General features: G+C 36.9%; 1 pseudogene; it reads left to right on the plus strand.

Annotated features, from left to right (window-relative positions):
- The first annotated feature begins 2,046 nt into the window (after positions 1-2,046).
- Positions 2,047-2,706, plus strand: LOC101446205 (lysosomal-associated transmembrane protein 4A pseudogene; annotated as a pseudogene).
- The last annotated feature ends 13,138 nt before the right edge of the window (positions 2,707-15,844 follow it).

Here is a 15,844-nt window from a genome sequence, read left to right on the forward strand (position 1 = left end):
GATTTGTATTGCTCGAAGAAAGAATTAGTAATTTTTAAGACAGGACATCTGAACTGGAAAAGACTGGAGGACAGAAAGAGGAGGGAAGGCAGAAAATGGACCATGGTCTCAGGGAATTTAATGATACGAAGAAACACACAAACATACTCATTATCAGTGTCCCAGAAGGAAAGGAGAATGGAAAAGGGGTAGAACGAATATTTGATGAAATAATGACCAAAAACTTCCCAACCCTTATGAAAGACATAAATAGCAATGTCTGAGAAGCACAACATACCCCAAACAAAATAAATTTGAATAGAACTACCCCAAGACACCTACTATTCAGAATGACAAACATCAGGGATAACGAGAGGGTTCTGAAAGCAGCAAGGGAAAAGCAGAGTATCACCTACAAAGAAAATTGAATAAGATTAAGTGTCAACCTCTCATCTGATACCATGGATGTGAGAAGAAAGTAGTATGATATGTTTAAGTTACTGAAAGAAAAAAACAGCCAGCCAAAAATTCTGTATCCAGTAAAACTGTTCTTCAAAAATGAGGGTGAGTTCAAACCTCACAGATAAACAAAACCTGATAGACTATGTTACCAAAAGGCCAGAATTACAAGAGATACTAAAGAGAGTGTGGCAGCCAGAAAGGAAAAAACATAGATGAGAGACTTGGAGAAGAATATAGAAATGAAGATTACTAAGAAGGGTTAATTAAAGGGTAAAAAGACAGACAATAATAAGATATGACAACAGAGAGCCAAAGGACAAAATGATGAAATAAATAATGCCTTTACAGTAATAATATTGGATGTTAATGACTGGAACTCACCCATCAAAGACATAGACTGTTAGAATGGATTTAAAAAATATATATTTAAGTCATCTATACACTGTCTACAGAGACTCATTTGAGATGGAAGGAAACATTCAGGTTAAAATGAAAGGTTTGAAAATGATATTCCATGCAAATAACCAGAAAAGAGCTGGAGTAGGGATACTTATATCAGATAAAATAGATTTTAAATACAAAATTGTTATAAAGGATGAAGATGGTGATTACATATTAATAAAAAGGGAAATTCACCAAGAAGAAATAACTATACTAAATATTTATGTATCTATTCTGATTGACCCAAATACAAGAGGCACACACTGGCAAAACAGAAGGAAGAAATAGATGTCTCTACAATGATAGTTGGATCCTTAATAGACTACTCTCAATATTTAGAACATCTGGACAGAGAATTAAGAAAGAAAAAGAGAGTTTGATTTATATGATAAATGAACTAGACCTAGCAGACATCTATGGAGCATTGCACCTCAAAACAGCAGGATATACATTATTTTCAAGCACGCATGGATCCTTGTCCGGGAAAAACCATCTGTTGGGTCAAAGGCAAGACTCAGTAAATTTAAAAAGATTGAAATTATACAAAACACTTTCTCTGATCATAACAGAAGGAAGCTGGAAATTAATAATGAATGGAAAAAGGGATCATTCATAAGTTTTTTAAGAATGTGGAGATTAAACAACACAAATAATCAGTGGGTCAAAGAAGAAATTGCAAAGGAAGTCAGCAAATATCTGGAGTCAAATTAAAACGAGGACACAACCTATCAAAATCTATGGGGCATCTCAAAGGCAGTGCTGAGAGGGAAATTTATAGCTCTGAATGTTTACATTAAAAAAGAAGAAAACTAAAATTGAAGATGTAACTGCACACTTGAAAGAACTTGAAAAAGAACTGCAAACTAATCCCAAATCAAGCAGAAGGAAAGAAATAGTAAAGATCTGAGCAGAAATAAATGAAATCGAGAAACAACAACAACAAAAACAACAAAGAGCCTGTGTGGCTCAGTGGTTTAGAGCCAGCTTTCCACTTGCCAGAGCGGGCGTTCAACCCCAGCCAAAGAACCTAAAAAAAAAAAAAAAAAAAATGTAAGACGCATGTGCGTAGGAGCTGGCCTGGCGGGCTGGGCGCGGGTTTGGTTGGCGCTGGGCAGAGAGCGTTTCCAAGCGGCCCGACCAGGAGCCAGGACCGCGAGCCTCCCGATGGTGTCCATGACTTTCAAGCAGAACTGCAGCGAGTGGTTCTACAGCACCCGGGACTGTGGCTGCTGCCACGTCCGCACCAGGAGGATCATCCATGGTGGTAAACCTATTGATGGCAATTTTGCAGACTGTAGAGGTGCCTCATCCAAACTAACTGCCAGCCGTCAACATTCAGTAGGAAGGCATCGTAAATTACTATTCCTCTGAGAGAATGGCTGATGATGCCTGCATTCTTTTGGCCCTCTCTCTTCTTAGGTTTATCATCAGTTCAATGATGGTATATGGAGCAATTTCTTATCAAGTGGATTGGCTGATTCCGTTCTTCTGTTACCAGCTTTTTAAATTTGTTCTCAGTTGCCTGGTTGCTATTTTGCCAAGAATCAAAGAATATCTGGATCAATTATCCGATATTCCTACAAAGGTGACCTCCTGGCATCTTATTCCAGCTGCCTTCTCTTCATTGTTCTTGTGTTCTTCATGTTTAAAGCTTATCTAATAAACTGTGTTTGGCACTGCTATAAATATATTACCAACAGAAATGTGCAGGAGGTTGCTGTGTACCTTGCCTTTAAAGCGCTTCCACAGTATATTCTGCGGACCTATGAAATAGCAGTGAAGATGCCTGAAAAAGAACCACCACCTCCTGACATACCTGCCTGAAGAAATTCTGCCTTTGTCAATAAACCCTATATCAACTTTTGGTCTTGTTTATTTTACAGAATACTGCAATACACGGCTCTTCAAAATTGATTGGTACAAAATACATTTTCATTTGTTTAAGCATTTATTTTTAAAACACTAAGGAGCTTTTGGACATGTACTAAAAGTAGTTTTTTTTATTAAGCATATTAAATTTGAATAGCTTTTGAAGACAATCTTGGTTACCAAGAGCAAAGTGCCAATGTTTGCCTTTAAGTGGGCGCATGGGGGGTGGGAAGGGAGTATTCTCCCCATATTTTCTTTTTTTAACTTTGCACTTTCATTACGTGACAGTTTGCATTTTGGTTATTAGCTACTCAGGATATTTTCAGGAAGAATGAATTAATTAAACTCAGAATTGAATGAGTTGTGTATAAGATCTCAAGTTTTCATCTATGAAAACAGGAGATATATATAACATTTTTACTTGACTGTGGAAGATGATGGATGCATGTTTCTGATTTATACGTTTCAATCTTTGTAATAAGAGGCTTTAATAAATATTTTGAATATTTTTTAAAAAACAGCAAAAATCAACATAACCAAAGTTGGTTCTTTGAGATGATCAAAAAATCAACAAACCTTAAACTAAACTGGCAAAGAAGTAAAGAGAGAAGATGCAAATAAATCAGAAATGAAGGCAGGAACATTACCACTGACCCTCCATAAATAAGAGAGCTCATAAGAGGATACTACGTACAATTTTATGTTAAAAATCTATACAATCTAGACAATATGGACAAATTCCTGGAAACACACGAACCACCTACAGTGACCCTAGAAGAAATAGAAGACCTCAACAAACCAATCACAAGTGAAGAGATGAAAAGCCCAGGACCAGATGACTTCACAGGTGAGTTCTACCTATCATTCAAAGATCATTCATCAATTTTGTTCAAGCTCTTGCAAAAAATTGAACAGGAAAGAATGCTACTGAACTCATTCTATGAAGTCAGTATCACCCTAATACCAAATCCAGATAAGATACTACTGAAAAAAAAAAAAAAAAGAAAGAAAATTATACACCTATCTTGCTGATGAACATAGATGCAAAAATCCTCAACAAAATACTTGCAAACCAAATCCAAAAGCACATTAAAAGAATTATACACCACAATCAAGTGGGTTTTATACCAGGTATGCATAGGTGGTTCAACACAAGAATATCAAATAGTGTAATAAACCGATTAATAAATTGATGAAGAAAAATCACATGATCCTCTCAATTGATGCAGAAATGGCATCCTTTCTTGATAAAAAACACTCTAAAAAATAGGAATAGAAGGAAGCTTTCTCAATATGGTAAAATGCATGTAAGAAAACCTACAGCTAGCATTATACACAATGGTGAAAGACTGAAAGCTTTCCTGTTGAGATCAGGAACAACACAAAGATGAATAAATGTCACCACTGTTATTCAATATTGTGCCAAAAGTTCTAGCTATAGCAGTTAGCTAGATAAAGAAATAAAAGGCACCCAAATATGAAAGATGTCACTGATAACATGATCCTAGATCTAAAAAACTCTGAAAAATCCAAACGAAGTTACCAGAACTAATAGACAAGTTCAGCAAAGCAGCAAGATACAATATTAATATGCAAAAATCAATAGCATTTCTATACACTACTGATATGCAAACTGAAGAGGAAATCAGAAAAACATTCACTTTAATAGCAACTAAAAGAATAAAATATTTAGGAATAAACTTATTAACCAAGGACATAAAGAATTTGTATTCAGAAAAACACAAAACACTGCTAAAAGCAACCAAAGAAAACTTAAATAAATAGGACATTCCGTGTTCATGGGAAGACTAATTATCATTAAGATGACAATTCTATCCAAACTGATTAAGAGATTCAACACAATCCCAATGAAATCCCAACAGCATTTTTGCAGAAATGTAAAAGCCAATTATCAAATTTATCTGGAAGGGTAAGGGGCCCTGAATAGTCAAAAGTTTCTTAATAAAGAAGAACGGAGTTGGAGGACCCACGATTCCTGATTTTAAAGCATATTACCTAGCTACAGTGGTAAAAACAGCATGGTACTTGGATAAAGACACAGAGATCGACCAATGGAACATAAGCGAGAACTCAGAAATACACCCTCACATCCTACAGTCAGGTGATTTTTTGCAAGGCTCTGAAGCCCTCCCATCTGGACCAGAACAGTCTATTCAACAAATGGTTCTGGGAGAACTGGATGTCCACTTCCAAAAGAAAAAATGTGGATCCTATCTCACACCTTATACAGAATTAACTCTAAATGGACAAAGGACCTAAATAAAAAAGAGACAACATGAAACTCCTAAAAGAAATACAGGGAAACAACTTCAAGATTTTGTGGTAGGCAGTAGTTTCTTAAACCTTCCACCCACAGCATGAGAAACAGAAGAAAAAATAGATAAATGGGACCTCCTCAAAATTAAATACTTTTGCACCTCAAAGGACTTTGTCAAAATGGTAACAAGGCAGGCAACTCAAAGGGAATTATGTATGTGATATGGTTTAATATCCATGATACATAAAGAGATCATACAACTCAACAATAAAGAGAAACTATCCAAATAAAAAATGGGCAAAAGACAATTGTTCCAAAGAAGAAATACAAATGGCGAAGTAATACATGAAAAAATGTTCAAAATCACTAGCAATTAGGGAAATGACAATCAAAATGACAATGAGATATCATTTCACACCTACTTGACTGGACACTATTAAAAAGTTGAAAAACTGTAAATGTTGGAGAGCATGTGGAGAGGGAGGAATCCTTATTCACTATTGGTGGAAATATAGAATAGTACAGTCACTGTGGAAGCCTGTTTGGCATTTCCTAAGGAGTTGAACATATACTTGCCATGTGACCTGGCAATACCATTAGTAGGAATATACCCAGAAGAACTGAGAGCAGTGACAGGAATAGCATATGCACACTGATGTTCCTAACAGCATTATTCACAATTGCTAAAAGTTGGAAACAACCAGGTGCCCATCAGCCAATGAATAAAAAATTGTGGTGTATACACGCAATGGAATAATATGCAACAGTAAGAAGAAATGAATTTGTGAAGCATTTGGCAACATGGATGAACCTGGAGAACAGTATGTTGAGTGAAGCAAACCAGACACAAAAGGAAGAATACTGTATGATTGTGCTATTATGAACTAAATGTATTTTGCAAACTCACAGAGTTAATAATTTGAATATAGGTCACTGGAAAATAGAAGGAGGGTAAAGAATGGAAAGCTGAGGGTTAATCTGTGCAGAATTGGTAAAATGAGTGTTGTAAATCTTTGGAAATGAATCAAAATGGTGAAAGCACATCATAATGTGTGTAACTAATAGAGCTATCCTGTGGGTTTGACAGTGGTTGAAAGGGTAACTCTAAGGTAAGTAAAAAAAATAAATAAAACATGGGACTATATAACACAGGGAAACCTCATGTAAAAATATGAATATGGGTAAATACTGTGTATATAAGACTATTTTTATAAAATATACAAACAAATATCTAGAAAGAAGGAAACTGAATAGCAGCTATATATGGCAGGGGAAGCATAGAGAGATTGAGAGGTGTTGAGTTTGAGTTTGTTTTTATTAGTATTATTATTGGAATAATGAAAATACTCTTAAAAGTGATTGAAGTCGAGAGAACCAGCAAGATGGTGGCAGAGTAAGATGCTCCTAGGTTCAGCTCCTGCTACAGGGCAGTTAGTAAACAACCAGAGCTATCTGGAGTTAGTTGAAGCACCTGTTTGGGGCTTCAGGAAGCCAGAAGAGCATCCTGCAACATCCTTGAAGAAATGGAAGGAGGAGATTGCCCATCTGCGGAGAACGCGAAAGTAGAGCGCTCCACGCCCCAGAGGCTGGTGCCCTTCCTCCACTGGAGGCACAAGCCACTTTGGGAGCTGTTCCTCGCTGGAATTGAAAGCTCCACTTTCCAAAAATGGGGAGGAAGAGATGGTTGGGCACCAACTTCAGCTACTGATGAGTAAATTCAGTGGGCTAAAGTATAATCCTGAGAACAGCTAGTTGGAGCCTGTCCAAGTCAGAAAGAGGCCGGGAGCCACCATCTTAACTCTGCGCCTGGCACAAGGGAAAGTGGGGCAGACTGAAAATCCCAGTGCTGGTGGGGACCGGCTTCTTTCCATCCAGATCAGACTGCAGCTCTAGCCTAGGCCCCAGTGCCACCTCTGGCAGGGAGGAAGCTGCAGGTACCTGCACCAGTATCTCCAGGAAATTACTGACCAAGCCATGGAGGCAGGTGATTGTCCTACTCTGGCAGCCCGAGCCGTCCCTGGAGTTGTTCTGTGACTGAAATTGGAAGCTCCATTTCCCAAAAACGGGAGGAGGAGATGGTTGGCTGCTGATTTCAGCTACTGATTGGTGGATTTGGCTGGCTAGAGTATAACCCTAAGAACAGCTAAAATTTGAACTTGTCCAGGTCAGAAAGAGGCTGGTAGCTGCCATTTTGACTCTGCCCCCAGCCTGAGGGGAAGACGGGCGGACTAAAAATCACAGTGATGGTAAGAATTGGTTTCTTTCACCCAGATTAGCCTGCAGCCCCTGCCTAGGTGTCAGCGCCACTTCTGGCAAGGAGGAGGCTGGTGAGCCCTACACCAGCCTATCCAGGTAACAACAGGTACATTTGGCTAGCACAGAATGAATAATCAGAAGTCTACTGGGCAACCATGGTCATCTTGAACCTGCAATGCATAGATTGCTGCCCACACCTGCAGCTCCAGCCACACCCCAGGCAGGGGAGAAAGTGACTTGAAACGTCATCAGTCTGTCTGGGTCACTAGAGTCTAGGCCTGTGTGACTTGGATTATTCCACATAGCTGTGACTCTATCCCTATCCTTGGGAAAGAAGAAATTTTGCAGAAGCTTCATCGGTTCCTGGGGAATTGAAGGCAGCTTGAGCCTCCAGAGCTTATAGCAACAACTACATCCTTGGTTCCTACTACACAACCAGCAAGGGAGAAATGGCAGGAAGCACTAAACTAAAGATAAAAACTGCACCCAGCATAAAAACTCTAGTAAGCAGATGCCAACACATCAACAAAAAATTACAATCCACACCAAGAAACAGGAAGCTATGGTCCAGTTAAAGGAACAAGATAAACCTCCAGATGACATGAAGGAGTTGAGACAACTAATCATAGATATTCAAACAAATCTTTAATATATTCAATGAGATGGCTAAAGAGATTAAGGATAATAAGAAGACACTGGATGAGCACAAAGGAGAATTTGGAAGCATACATAGAAAAATAGCAGATCTTATGGGAATGAAAGCCACAATAAATGAAATTAAAAAAACATTGGAATCATATGATAGCAGATTTGAGAAGGTAGAAGAAAGGACTGGTGAGTTTGAAGAAATGGCCTCTGAAAGTGAACATACAAAAGAACAGATGAAGAAAATAATGGAAGAAATTGAACAAGATCCCAGGGAACTAAATGACAGTAAAAGGCATGCAAACATATGTGTCATGAGTGTCCCAGAAGGAGAAGAGAAGGGAAAAGGGGCAGAAAGAATATTTGAAGAAATAATGGTAGAAAATTTCCCAACCCTATTGAAGGACATAGATATCCATGTACAAGAAGCATGGACATAACCCCATCTAAAAAAATCCAAATAGACCAACTCCAAGACGTACTCATCAGAATGTCAAATGCCAAAGACAAAGAGAGAATTCTGAGAACAGCAAGAGAAAAGCAATGTATAACATAAGGGATACCTAATAAGATTAAGTGCAGATTTCTCACCAGAAACCATGGAGGCAAGAAGACAGTGTTCTGATGTATTTAAGATACTAGAGAGAAAAACTTCCAGCCAAGAATCTTATATCCATCAAGATTGTCTTTCAAAAAGGAGGGTGAGTTTAGAATATTCACAGATAAACAGAAACTGAGAGAATTTCTAACCAAGAGACCAGATTTTCAGGAAATTCTAAAGGGTGTGCTAGAGCCTGAAAAGAAAGGAAAGGAAAGTGAGGCCTAGAAGAGAGTCTAGAAATGATAATTATGCCAATAAAAGTAACTAAAATGTTAAAAACAGTGGTAAAAATAAAATATGACAGATAAAACTCAAAAAGTCAGGAATAAACTTAATCAGCAATGTAAAGCAATTGTATTCAGAAAACTGCAACTCAATGTTAAAAAGAAATTTTAAAAAGCCTAAATAACTGGAAAACATTCCATGTTCATGGTTTGGAAGACTAAATATCATTAAGATGTCAATTCTACTCAAATCGATATGCCCACCAGCATTTTTTTCAGAAAAAATTGAAAACATGATTATCAAATTTATTTAGAAGGGTAAGTGGTCCTGAATAGCCAGAAACATCTTTAATAGGAAAAATGAAATCTCCTCTCTAGACTTTAAATTATGTTACCTAGCTATAGTGGTAAAAATAGTATGATACTGGCATAAAGACAAACACATAGACCAATGGAACCAAATTGATGGTTCAGAAACAGATCCTCACATGTATGGTCAAGTGATTTTGAGTAGCCTGTCAAACCCAGTTTGGGCGAAACAGTCCTTTCAACAAATGGTACTGAAAGAACTGGATTTCCATAGCCAAAAGAAGGAAAGAGTACCCCTATCTCACACCTTATCCAAGAATTAACTCAAAATGGATCAAACACCTAAAAATAAAAGCAAGAACCACAAAGTTTCTAGAAGAAATTTTAGGAAAATATCTTCAAGACCAGGTGGTAGGTGGTGGATTCTTAAAGGAGATAAGAGGAGTACTGAGATTCGACTACTGATTTTTAATATATGTAGCAGTTTTAATTAGCTTTACTATAAAAGTGTGAAAATGTATAGAGTGGATGGTAACATATAGTAACAGCTAGTTTATAAATGGGGATGTGGCTGAAAATGGTAGTCTAGGGATGTAAGTGTCAATTGACAGAATGCTAGAGAATATTCTAGGAACAGAATAGCACAGTGAACCAAGAGATGGATGATAATTGTGGTTATTGGTATAGATGCAAGAGTGTCCTTTGTTAGTTAGAGCAAATGTACATCGCTATTGCAGGGTGGTAGGAATGTAGCGAAACATGGGAAAAATACAACTGGAATGACCTATGGACCATAGTTAGCAGTAATAATATAATATTCTTGCATCTATGCCAAAGATGTACTGTGCTGATAATGGGCAGTGTGGAAAATGTGTACCAAATGTACACTGTAGACGTGATAACAATCAGACGATATAAATTTTTTAACAAATGTTCTACCACAGTGTGGTGTGTTGATAGAGGAGTGTTGTTTGGGAATTCTGCACATGTGCATGATTGCTTTATAAGTTTACAACTTCTGTCATAAAAATTTTTTTTAAGTAATAATAGAGTGGGTTGGAGGAAAATACACCAAATATAAGATAAGGACTATAACTAGTAGTAATATTTGACAATATTTGACAATATTCTTTCATAATTTGTAACAAACATCTCATGACAATGCAAGGTGTTGGTGGAGGGTTGATGTATGGGAACCCTGTATGATATTATGCATGTTTGCTTTGTAAGTTCACTTTTACTATGCACTTACTGTTTATGTACGTTCATACATAAATGGTATAACAATGGAGGGGTTGTTGGAAAATACTTCGGTTAGTAGTAATATTTTGACAATGCTCTTTAATCATTAGTTAAAAAGGTTTAACAATAATGTAAGGTATTAATGGTAGGGTGAGGTGTGAGAGTCCTGTATGATGTTATATATATTTGTTTTGTAATTTCACAACTATTACTGTACACTTATTGTATATGTATGTTTATGTATGAGTGATATACTTCAATAAATTTTAAAAATACAAAAAAAAATATTGAAGTCATGAATGCACAACTATGTGGTTATATCAAATACAATTGATTGTATACTTTGGATGAATTTATGCTTTATTAATATGTATCAATAAGATTTACTTGTTAAAAAAAAGCTAGTTAAGTAAATAAAAGCACAGACACACAAAAACTCCTATACCCATGCTAATATTTACAAAGTTAAAACATTTTAATTGGATATCTAATATATACACTTCTTGAAAATTTATTAAAATATACTCTATTTTTATTCCTTTTTTTTCTATATTCTCTTTTAGAACATATTTGCCTTCTTACTGTGTAATACAAAACATAATAAGAAAAACTATTTTCACTAGGATTTAAAAAATATACTGTCTTAGCGGTAATAGCCATTAGTTAGCAAAACTCGCTAGTTAGGGAAGCAGATGTGGCTCAATCGATTGGGCTCCCGTCTACCATATGGGCCCTGGGTTTGTGTCTCAGGGCCTCCTTGTGCAAGCAAGCTGGCCCATGGCCCATGGAGAGCTGACGGCCTGCAGAAAGCTAACAGCCTGAGGCCCACAGAGAGCTGACAGCCTGCCACTGCGGAGAGCTGGTGCAGCAAGATGATGCAACAAAAAGCAGACACAGAAGAATGCAATGCGAATGGACACAGAGAGCAGACAGCAAGTGGCGGGGGGTGGGGGGGGGTGCGCTAAATAAATAAATAAATAAATCTTTTTAAAAAATTCCCTAGTTAGCAACCAAAATTAAGAGAGTTTTGTGTATAAATCTCTTTTCTTCACTAAAACTGACAAAGAGTTTCTTACATGGTAGGAAGGAAGCATGAAATAGCTCCCAATGATGCATAGATAAAGTTATATTCTATTATGCTATGTTCCCAATAGAATATTCTCAACAAAATATGAATTAAATGCCCTTGGGTTCGTTATAAGATGAGCTTCTTTTAGGGGAATTTGAATCTGCATTAAAGCCCTAAATTATCAGGATAGATGGTCTGGAAAGGTCATGCTATATTCTGTAAAAAACTAAGGAATGAAGACCAAACCAAATCAAATCAATGCGGTGTTCAAAGGAAAAGTGAAGAAATACTACAATTTCACCAGGCCAAATCTGTGTGGTCTGGGACCCATGGCCATTTTATAATGAGGCACAATAGTGTGAAAATAAAATAGAAGAGGCCATTAGACTGGGGTTAAAAGCCTTGACCAATCACTGAATGACCAACCCAAGTAACAGTATCTAAAGTATGGAGACACAGCTTTTCAGTTAATACTTGTGATACTAGGAGGTTTAATGCCAGCCTCTCAGAAATAGACAACTTAGGGAGGGGTTTCCCATCAGAAACATCCCAAATAAGGCAATGTAATTTACATAATCAGAAAATTTGCTTCTGAGTTCTCTCTATAAGCTCCCTGTATCTACTCCATTAGCAGATCTTACCACTTTCAGTTTAGTGCTGCCCAAGTCATCAATCATTTAACACCCAAATAAATTTTCAGAAAATTTTTAAATCACCACAGCTTTATCTTTTACAGTATTTTATTTTTTTTTTGATGAAAGATAAGCATATACAGTCAGGTACATTTCCCTTTTTGGTATAATTTGAAATTATAGCTTATGAATATATTGTTCCTATAATCTCATAAGTATATTGGTAAGCAAAGTTTCTCATTAAATACATGGAAATGTCATTACCCTGGAATATGTATATCCACAGACAATTTCATCAAAGAAGTAGATCTGAAGCTGAATAATAGAAAACAGGTGCTGAGGGAAGGACTAGCTCATTCAGCTTAGTAGCAGATCTTGGTGCTGAAAGACAAGATATGTTTTTTATATTTATATAGTACAGCTTTGACGAAACTAAAAAGTGTAAATGGGGCAGGGAGATGCATACATACTCAAGTTTAGGATTAAGTGGGAATATAATACTGAGAGAAACCTTACATTGTGGACCTTCATTTCCAGGAAAAGTACACACTTATGTAGCCTCTTGAGGCAACTATTTTTAACTGCCATATAATCTTTAGCTATCTTTACTACAACCACTTCTTACTTCACCATCAAAAGCAACCTCTGCTCTACAGTAATACTCCTACTTCTCTTTTAGTTAAGCTGAGGTAAAAGTACAATTTTGATGAGTTCTGACAAATGTATGAAGACTTCTGGTTTCAACTTCCACATGTAAAGAGCTTGTAAATCATCACTCCTATCCAAACAACAAGAAATAAACTGAACAAACTGAAAATCAGTGAATTTTCTTGGATCCCTCAGAGAACTGACCACCACCTAGAAATATGAAAAGAGAGGCAAATAGAGAGTCACAGCCAAGATCAGTTTATTGGAACAGAAGACATTGGAGCTATAAACTAGTAGAAAAAATTAAATGGTAATTGTGATAAATTGCAGGAGTCTCGGTGTGGACTAGCATGAAGTGAGAAACTCCTGGAAGCCACCTATTTATCTCTATTTATCTCTAGAGACCACATGAGGTTTTTACATGAGAGCCAAAATGGATCTCTTGTGATTCTGGCAGGAAAAGAGGGGAAAGTAACCATTTTGAAACATGCCCTGCGTATTCTATGAAACAAAAGCCTACTTTTCAGGGGAGAAAAATTTCCTATTTTTTCCTTAAAGGAAGTTCAGATATCAAAATCCAGCCTCCTCCAACCTTTCCATCTTAATTAGTGGGGGCAAAGTAGGAAACACTTAAGGCCACAGTGCTGGGACACAGGCTAACTAAAAAACTATGCTTCAGTCATAAGATTATAGAACACTTCCTCTCCCTTGTACCTTACCACCACATCAAAGTTGCAATATAATAAAAATGAATTATAACTGAAAGACCTGCAGGCACAGACTCTAATAAAGAGTTCCTAAAGATATCCAAAGACAACATGTGAGACAAAACTAGTATATTTGATGGTGTTGAAACCTCTGGCACTTGAATTAGAGCAAAGATTAAGGAAAATCTAACTTCAATGCAGATTAGCATGAAACCTTTTAATAAAGGCCTGTTTGCCTCAGTTCCCATTACCTGATATGTCCTATGCCACTTTGAACAAAAAATTATAAGGCATACTGAAAGGAAAGGAAACCACAGTCTGAAGAGACAAAACATATATCAGAATCAGACTCAAATATGACACAGATTTTGGAATGATCAGACAGGGAATTTAAAATAACTATGTTTAAGAGGGTGAGGGTGCTAAGGAAAAAGTAGACAACATGAAAGATTAGATAGGTAATATAAGCAGAGAGATGGAAGCTTTATAAAAGAATCAAAATGAAATGCCAAAAGTAAAAAAACACTGTAACAGAAATGAAGAATGCCCTTACTGAGAAAATAATCAGTGAGCTTGAGATATGCTACTGGAAGCTTTTCAAACTGAAATGCAAGGGGAAACATACAATGAAAACAGAACAGAATACCCAAGATATGTGGAGCAATTTCAGAAGTTATAATATATGTTACTTGGAATACCAGTAAAAGAAGCAAGAGAGAAGAGTACAGAGGAAATAAATACCTGAAGCAATAATGGCCAAGGATTTTACAAAATTAATGACAGATGTTGAAGCACAGAGTACAGAAGCTTAGGTAAATGCCAAACTATATACACCTAGGCATATCATTTTATGAAAAGAAATAAAACAAAATAGAGTTACTATGGCTAAGAGATTTAAAGCAGATTCAGGAGGCCATTCAGGTAGTTACCCTTGTGCACACATCAGCCAGATTTCACAAACTGCCATAGTATGTGAAATCATAAGCAGCATTGATTTTTAGAGCCCTGAGGACTTCTAGATGTCATGAACCTACTACAAGGTTAAAAAAAAAAAATCAGTAAACTGTCTAAATTGAAGGAATGTCCCAAATATCGACCAATCGTAATTCTTTACAAACAACTTATATAATTGTTTTTTTTGCAAACCCTTGCTTGGCAGTCCCAAGACTGAAGACAATTTACGTTGCTACCTGAATCTATGCTCTCCAAGTTGCAATTCTAAGTCCCCAAGTAACTGATTTTTTTGCCTTACAGCTCAGTTTGTTATTTCTCAGTCTACATGGTATCAGAAACAGGATCCAAAGTGACTACTGACCAGACTCTGGAGCAGCAACTGGATTCGAGCACAGTACCTGCTAGAGCCCCTTTCACTCTGTCATCTCCCTGTTGGCCTCAGGTATCTGTTGGTGAGTTCTCTTGGTTCCAAACTTCCCTTTCGCCTCTCTTTGGGTGTCTTCTGGAAAGGGACTTTGAATTTCAGTTTTTCTGGTTTGGTCTGGTGGCAGCAGTATTTCTGTTTATCCATTTTGGCTTACAAGGATACTTTGTTCATCTGGTGAGTATTCAGATGATACTTTAGGATTCCCACTTTGGTACTGAGCTCTTTTCAGTGGAAGGACAACTTCCTAATAATCAATTTGATTCATGTTCTTACTGTGAGCAATCAAATAATTATTTACATGGGTAGAAGTCAGGTACTTAAACACTATTAGAGCACTAACCTTTTGCTGAGAAACTTCGACTTCCCAAGACCAAGACTCCTGTGATAGGATACGGTGGTTAAAGAAAGGCTGGATTTACACAAGGGTGCCTGCCACCCTCAACACTATTTCCATGCAACTAGGACCTCTAATCATAGATTGGACAACTAGAGCCCATGCTGTCTGCCAAGTCAAACAAATATCCCATGAAAAGAACATTGTAAAAATAACACTTGCCTCAAACCCAGTCAATTGCTCTCAGGCTTAGAATTTACGATTGCTCACCATCAGAACTAACTAAAAGAATGGCTTCCAATTAATCTAAGAACTCTTGTGGTATACCACCACAGGGCACATCCAAATTCCAAATTATTAGAGCGAAGACTTATGTAAACTTGAAAAACTATCTGAAACCTCTGAATTTTCCAAGGTTGCCTCAGCTTCTCTACCTTTCTGTCCTGCCTTCATTTATCCTAGCCTGGCATGGTTGTCCTTTTATAATATGGGTTCCAAAGCTCCTTTAGACCCACCTCTATTAGCCCCTTTTAAAGTCAAATCTAAAAAAGGAAGGCCTAGAAGTTGCCTCTATCACCTACACTCCTTGGACTAAGAGCCTTAACCAAAGAAATTCTAAATTCTACTGAGGGTCCCCAAGAAACAATGGAATGCATTTTTTAATTTATATGCTGAATAAGCCAAAAGAGTATATGATTCAAACAGCTTCTTTAAAAGACTCCTTATAGAGAGCTTAAGAAAAATAAAAATCTAGTCTTGTTAACACT

Source organism: Dasypus novemcinctus, chromosome 5 (genome assembly GCF_030445035.2).
Source record: "Dasypus novemcinctus isolate mDasNov1 chromosome 5, mDasNov1.1.hap2, whole genome shotgun sequence".
NCBI classification, from domain to species: domain Eukaryota; kingdom Metazoa; phylum Chordata; class Mammalia; order Cingulata; family Dasypodidae; genus Dasypus; species Dasypus novemcinctus.